The sequence below is a fragment of the Melanerpes formicivorus genome, unplaced genomic scaffold (genome assembly GCF_026170545.1).
Source record: "Melanerpes formicivorus ecotype bairdi unplaced genomic scaffold, bMelFor1.0.p_v2 SCAF_3, whole genome shotgun sequence".
Lineage (NCBI taxonomy): Eukaryota > Metazoa > Chordata > Aves > Piciformes > Picidae > Melanerpes > Melanerpes formicivorus.
In genome coordinates, this window is record NW_027142355.1 from 38,134,095 (window position 1) to 38,142,353 (window position 8,259).

Sequence of the window (8,259 nt, forward strand, 5' to 3'; positions counted from 1 at the left end):
AGAGAAGAGAAAGAGAAGAGAAGAGAAGAGAAACCTTTGAGATCGAGTCCAACTTATCATCCAACACTATCTAATCAACTAAACCATGGCACCAAGCACCCCATCCAGTCTCTTCCTAAACACTTCCAGTGATGGTGACTCCACCACCTCCCTGGGCAGCACATCTCAATGGCCAATCTCACTTGCTGGGAAGAATTTCTTCATAGCATCCAGCCTAAACCTTCCCTGGCACAGCTTGAGACTGTGTCCTCTTGTTGTGGTGCTGCTTGCCTGGGAGAAGAGACCAACCCCCACCTGGCTACAACCTCCCTTCAGGGAGTTGGAGAGGGCAAGAAGGTCTCCCTGAGCCTCCTCCTCTCAAAGGAAATAATTTTGCACTTGTGCTTACATGCATGAATATTTTTCAGTGTTCCTTGCAGCCTCCTGAGTAAGAGCCAGGGACAATCTGGTTTGCTCACAGCTTCTGTTAAGATCGTGCTGAAGTGGGGCTGGAGCTCTTCTCTCCCACAGCACTTGTAACTGGGTCCTGTTCTCTTGGAAATGTTATTCATTGTGTCTGCCAGCTGTGCAGCCACAACCCCCAGTGGGCACCATGCTGACCAGCCCCTTCCAATGGCTTCAAACTAGAAAAGAGCAGATTTAGATTGGATGTTAAGAACAGGTTCTTTACCATGAGGGTGGTGGAACACTGGAATAGGTTGCCCAGGGAGGTGGAGTGGGGCTTGACAGGGCTCAGGGCAGCCTGATCTAGTTGAGGATGTCCCTGCTGACTGCAGGGAGGTTGGACTAGATGACCTTTGGAGGTCCCTTCCAGCCCAGACTATTCTATGACTCTATGTGTTATCCATGAGCCAGCCAGGACTTTTCTCCTCCATGTTGCTCCTACAGCATTCAGTAAAACAGCTACCTGTCTGCAGTGCTTGCCCTACTGTTATTTTTATCAGCTCTGATTCTCCCCAGACAGAATGTTAGAGAGCGAGAAAGAGAGATCAATATAAGCTGTACCTCCCAGGATGACATCCACGTATCTGCACAAACAGAATTACAGCACTTCAGCAAGTACTGATAGCAATTCAAAACAAACTCAATTCTCTCTCCCCAAAGGTGCACTGAAACCTACATGCATGCATTTCAGCTGGTAAAGCCAAAGGCTATGCAAGCCTTGTACAGACTGGTTTATTCCACTGTGGTTTAGGATTTTACCTCTTTAATCTCCACACCTTCTCTCAGGGAAAAAATCAAAGGACAGAGAGGGGCTGGGGCAGAATGGGTTAGAAGCCATTCTCCAATGTGGTAGCCCAAAACACTAGTTTTGCAGCCAGAGTCATAGTATCATCATAGTATCATAGTATCAGTCAGGGTTGGAAGGGACCACAAGGATCATCTAGTTCCAACCCCCTGCCATGGGCAGGGACACCCCACACTAGATCAGCCTGGCCAGAGCCTCAGCCAGCCTGGGCTTAAACACCTCCAGGGACGGGCCCTCGACCACCTCCCTGGACAACACATTCCAGGGCTTCACCACTCTCATGGGGAAGAACCTCCTCCTCACATCCAGCCTGAATCTCCCCACCTCCAGATGCACTTGCTCTTGTTGAACCTCATGAGGTTGGCTTGTGCCCACCTCTCCAGCCTGTCAAGGTCCCTCTGGATGGCCTCCCTTCCCTCCAGCGTGTCTGCTGCACCACACAGCTTGGTGTCATCAGCAAGCTTGCTGAGGGTGCACTCAAAGTCATTCACTTTCCATGAGACACAGGCATTTAGGACAGCAACATGGGAAACCTACTGCATGTTGAACAGTGCCTGGGCAGGGTTCTGGCTGGATGCCCATCACAGTCCTCCCTCCTGTCCACACCCACCCTCACTCTTCTCCACCTCCCACACTGCCCGTCACCAGGAGAGGTAAAATGAAAGGCAAAACACTCAGGCAATTCCTCATTCAGCTTTCTGTGGCAGCAGCAGTTTCCACCAGGCAGTTTTTGTGTGAGCCCCAGGCTTTTTTCTGCTGTGGCATCCAATGCCATAGGAGCCCTGGCAACAAAAATTAAGTTTCCTGTCCACATTTCTGGTTTATTGCTTATCTCTCAGCATTTCCTTCCAAGATTATTGCAGTTTCTACGTTACAAAAGCTTTGATGAAAGACACTGGGTTTGTCTGTGGCAATACAGACCAGGGGGCTTGTGGAGTCTCCCTCTCTGCAGATATTCAAAACCCACCTGGATGCATTCCTGTGGGATCTGCTCTGGGTGATCCTGCTCTGGCAGGGGGGTTGGACTGGATGATCTTTCAAGGTCCCTTCCAGCCCCTAACATTCTGTGATTCTGTAATTGGTTAGAGCTTTGCAATTATTTTTTTAGCAAAAAGATTGTACAAAAGAGATGATGAGCCAGGGCCACTTTACTCTTGTGCATCCAGTATTTTGCAGCAGGGTCTCCTCTTGGCCAGGATGAGAGGAAGGAAGAAGCAGTACAGGCTAAGGGAAGTTGCAGGACACTTCAATCCCTGTTTTTTTTACTACATTTCAACACTTAAAAGAGCAGGAAGGGAAAAAAAAACCTCACTGTAAGTCAGGTGAAAAGTGATGCTGTAATTCCTGTCAAGCTTCCTATTCACCACAAGATTTTTTGTGTCTGTCACCTTGTTGGTGAAAGCAGGAGTGACAGCTCATGCTGCAGTGGGCCACCAAGGCCATACAAGAAGTCTCAACCAAGCAGAAGCTGAGACACCAGACAAAGAGAGGCAATGGAAGGCCTCACCAGATTATTTACCAATGGGCAGATGTGATCCAAACCTGTATCTGGGATGGTTATTGTAAAATTGTCCTGTTAACCCAAAGCACAGAGTCCTCTGGAAACTTCAGTGCCCTCCATATGCTACTCAAGAGTATGAAATACAAAGCAACTTATTTTAAGCTCTATTTTGTACCTCAGGGTATCTGAATACTGAAAATTCATGGTTCAGTTCATAAGAGTTGCTCACAGTTTGTGTGAAGATTCTGTAAGGTTAACCTTTAATAGAGAGCAAGTGCACATTCCATAGCAGAAGTGTGGGCACCCAGACCACAGCAAGTTGTGCGTCCTTGACCAAGGGCCCAACCACCAGCAAGTTAAGCTGTATAAGAACACAGGATATGCTCCAAAGTCTTGTGCTTCAGATTACACCATTTTGATTTTTATAAAGGGAAAAAGCTTTCCAAAGGCCTAAAGTAAACTGTCCAATAGCCTTCTGTTTAAATTTCACAGAATCACAGAATGTTAGGGGCTGGAAAAGACCTTGAAAGATCATCCAGGCCAACCCCCCTGCCAGAGCAGGATCACCCAGAGCAGATCACACAGGAACACATCCAGGTGGGTTTTGAATATCTCCAGAGAGGGAGACTCCACAACCCCCCTGGGCAGCCTGTTCCAGTGTTCCACATCCTCACAATGAAAAAATTCTTCCTCATGTTTCCATGGAACTTCCTATGCCTTGACTTCCACCCATTGCCCCTCATCCTGTCATTGGACAGCACCAACCAGAGCTTGACTCCATCCTCTTGGCACTCACCCTTTACATCTTTATAAACGTGAATGAGGTCACCCCTTAGTCTCCTCCAAGCTAAAGAGCCCCAGCTCCCTCAGGCTCTCCCCATAAGGAAGATGTTCCACTTCCTTTATCATTTTTGTGGATCTGTGCTGGACTCTTTAAAGCAGTTCCCTGAGGGCCTTCTTGAACTGAGGAACCCAGAACTGGACACAATACTCAAGATGCAGCCTCACTAGGGCAGAGCAGAAATATCTTGACTAATTATTTCAAAAGTGACACCCTATCTTCCAGACTGAAATACCAAGCCAGTGAGTCCCACAGTCCTTTAAGAGATTTCAGAATTAGAGCAAACTGAATGCCTCATTCTATACATTAGATCTTAACTCTGCATTACATATTTATGAATTATTTATTGTATCATAGTATCATAATAGTATCATAGTATCAGTCAGGGTTGGAAGGGACCACAAGGATCATCTAGTTCCAACCCCCTGCCATGGGCAGGGACACCCCACACTACATCAGCCTGGCCAGAGCCTCATCCAGCCTCCTCCTCCCAACCACCTCCCTGGACAACCCATTCCAGGGCTTCACCACTCTCATGGGGAAGAACCTCCTCCTCACCTCCAGCCTGAATCTCCCCACCTCCAGCTTCATTCCATTCCCCCTAGTCCTATCACTACCTGACATCCTGAGAAGTCCCTCCCCAGCCTTCCTGTAGGCCCCCTTCAGATACTGGAAGGCCACAATGAGGTCACCTCGGAGCCTTCTCTTCTCCAGACTGAACAGCCCCAACTCCTTCAGTCTGTCCTCACAGGAGAGGTGCTCCAGCCCTCTGATCATCTTCGTGGCCCTTCTCTGGACATCTTCCAGCACCTCCACATCCCTCTTGTAATAGGGGCTCCAGAACTGGACGCAGTACTCCAGGTGGGGTCTCACCAGAGCTGAGTAGAGGGGGAGGATCACCTCCCTCGACCTGCTGGCCACACTTCTCCTGATGCAGCCCAGGATCTGATTGGCTTTGCGGGCTGCAAGTGCACACTGAGAGCTCATGTTGAGCTTTTTGTCCACCCCCAAGTCTCTCTCCTCAGGGCTGCTTTCCAGCCACTCACTGCCCAGCTTGGATTTGTGCCTGGGATTGCCTTGACCCAGATGCAGGACCCTGCACTTGCTCTTGTTGAACCTCATGAGGTTGGCTTGTGCCCACCTCTCCAGCCTGTCCAGGTCCCTCTGGATGGCCTCCCTTCCCTCCAGCCTGTCTGCTGCACCACACAGCTTGGTGTCATCAGCAAACTTGCTGAGGGTGCACTCAATGTCACTGTCCATGTCTAAACTATAAATTACAGAAGATCAGACTACAAATACATCCAAATACATCCTACAGCAAATGAGTTTAAGCAATCAAAAGGTCAACCACAAATTGGGGAAACATTATTTCTTGCACAGCTGAACACCTCCTTAATACAAGGCACAAAACAAAGCAGCTCAGAGGGAGAAAACAGAGCTGGCTTGTTAACAGGATTCCCCCTTTCACAGCCAATTCCACAAGCTTAAATACATTTTGCATAACAAAAATGGACAAAAGCATCACTGCAATTTGTTCCTAAATGAAGCTTTTGAAGTTGCTTTCTTTTTTCTTTCTTTTTTTTACTGAAATGTTTTGCTGCAAATGTTCAGCTTTAATGTATAAATGCATTTCATTGTAACTCCTTACATAAAACAGCTGTGCTCTAGCAGAAAGGGACCTGGGGGTTCTAATCGACAAGCAGCTGAATCTGAGCCAGCAGCGTGCCCAGGGGGCCAAGAAAGCCAATGGCATCGTGGCTGGGACTACAAAGGCTGTGTCCAGCAGGAGTAGGGAGGTGATTGTCCCCTTGTACTCAGCTCTGCTGAGGCCACACCTCGAGTATTGTGTTCAGTTTTGGCATATCAATACAAGAGAGATGTGGAGGTCCTGGGCCAGGGCAGAGGGCAATGAAGCTGGGGAAGGGCCTGGAGAGTAACTCCTGTGCCAACTCTCACAGTGATGTCATGATATGTTATGGTCTTAAGGGATAAATGAAACTTGGGATTACAGATATATTGCACACATTTGGATTTGAACAGCAAAACCAGTACTTCAATTGTACATAACATTTAGTCAGGAGGTACCTGGCATTGTGGGAAAGAAATGCTCTCCTTTTTTTCACTCTATATTTTGGGTTGTCTGAGTCTTCACAGTATTGCCCTTCTTTCTCCCTGCTTTTTGTTACCTTTTTTTGTGTGTCTTGTTGCTTTTTTTCCCCCTGTAGATGACCTTGCTGAGTAAGGCTTCAAGGCCAGCTTTTCCATTGAACAGTCAAAAGTGGAGGCAGTTGTGGTTACTTTCAGTACTGCAAATCAAAAACTTGGGAGAGAGGAAATTTGAAGATTTTGTCAACTGTAATGGATTTGTTTGAGGAAATCAAGAGTAGAGCTCCAAGGCCACTTCCAAATGAGAATTTTTACAATCAGAAGGGTTGGAATGGTGATTAGGAAGGATTCTTAAAAGTAACTCAATAATTCATAGTATCATAGTATCATAGTATCATTCAGGGTTGGAAGGGACCACAAGGATCATCTAGTTCCAACCCCCCTGCCATGGGCAGGGACACCATAGATAGGTAAACAGGATTAGGCTCCTCACCTTGGTGGGTTGGGCTTGCTGAGGTTTTTGTCTTTTTATTTCTGTTTTGAGTGTTCCATTTTTAAGTGAGTGCATAAAGTCAGTTGAAAATCAGCAGTGGACAGGTAGAGTTGTTAAACTGGTAACACTGTGTATTTTGGTTAATCAAGGTATATAATCTGAAATTTGGTTCCTTGTAAGGGGAAATCCAGACTTTAAACAGAGGGTGTTAATACTGCATAGGCATAACTGCCAGGGGAGAGCCTTGGCAACTTTACAAAAATCTGATGAATAGAATAGAATAGAATAGAATAGAATAGACCAGACCAAGTTGGAAGAGACCTTCAAGATCATCGCGTCCAACCTATCATCCAACACCACCTAATCAACTAACCCATGCAACCAAGCACCCCATCAAGTCTCCTCCTGAACACCTCCAGTGACGGCGACTCCACCACCTCCCCAGGCAGCCCATTCCAATGGGCAATCACTCTCTCTGTGTAAAACTTCCTCCTGACCTCCAGCCTGAACTTCCCCTGGCACAGCCTGAGACTGTGTCCTCTTGTTCTGGTGCTGGCTGCCTGGGAGAAGAGACCAACATCTGCCTGTCTACAACCCCCCTTCAGGTAGTTGTAGACAGCAAGAAGGTCACCCCTGAGTCTCCTCCTCTCCAGGCTAAGCAGCCCCAGCTCCCTCAGCCTCTCCTCATAGGGTTTGTGTTCCAAGCCCCTCACCAACTTCGTTGCCCTTCTCTGGACTCGTTCCAGCAAGTCAACCTCCTTTCTAAACCTGGGGGCCCAGAACTGGACACAGGACTCAAGGTGTGGCCTAACCAGTGCAGTGTACAGGGGCAGAATGACCTCCCTGCTCCTGCTGGCCACACTGTTCCTGATGCAGGCCAGGATGCCATTGGCCCTCTTGGCTGCCTGGACACACTGCAGGCTCATGTTCATCCTACCATCAACCAGCACCCCCAGGTCCCTCTCTGCCTGGCTGCTCTCCAGCAGAGTGACTGAGGGAGCTGGGGCTGTTTAGTTTGACAAAGAGGAGGCTGAGGGGAGACCTCATTGCTGTCTACAACTGTCGGGACACGATCCAACGGCGAGAAATGGTGAGGGAAAGGCTCGCAGCAATCAATATGATTGATAAGCAAGCTTCAACTTTATTGTTCAAAAACACAGCTTATAAAGCATCTCAGCCAAATATGCACAAGTGTCATTATTCCATTGGCTATTAGTCCAGGGTTACATTATAATATCCAGCCTACTTGCAGTTAGGCCTACGTGCAACTTAGAATAAACGGTCATTTTAGAATAGAATAAACCAAACCAGGTTGGAAGAGACCTTCAAGATCATTGTGTCCAACCCATCAACCAATCCAACTCACCCAAACAGCTAACCCATGGCACCAAGCACCCCATCAAGTCTCCTCCTGAACACCTCCAGTGATGGTGACTCCACCACCTCCCCGGGCAGCCCATTCCAATGGGCAATCACTCTTTCTGTATAGAACTTCTTCCTAACATCCAACTTCACAAACTCCTTTCTCAGTAGTTCTTTGTTTCACATATACTTTCTTTCACATGCTGCTATCTTATAAGCAACTGCAAGCACAGTCACAAGGCTGTGGTGACCTCGCTGCATCAGCACACCAGCTAAGCTGTGAGCAGTAAACAGCAAGATGGAGTCTGGCCTACACACTTTGTTCAAGCAACTGTTCCATAGAACCATGTCCCTGCAATTCAAGCCATTCCTCAACATACAACTACCTGAAGGGATGTTGTGGAGAGGCTGGTGCTGGTCTCTTCTCACAGGTGATTACTGATAGAACAAGAGGGAGCAGCCTCAAGCTGCAACTGGGTAGGTTTGGACTGGACTTCAGGATAAAATTTTTCATGGAAAGAGTGGTCAGGGATTGGAATGGGCTGCCCAGGGAGCTGGTTGAGTCACCAAGGTTAAAGGTTAAAGGTTAAAGGTCATTTGGATGAGGTGCCTGGGGATATGGTTTAGAGGTGAACCTTGCAGAGTAGGATTAATGGTTGGACTCGACGATCCCGAGGGTCTTTTCACACCTGAGTGTTTCTGTGGTT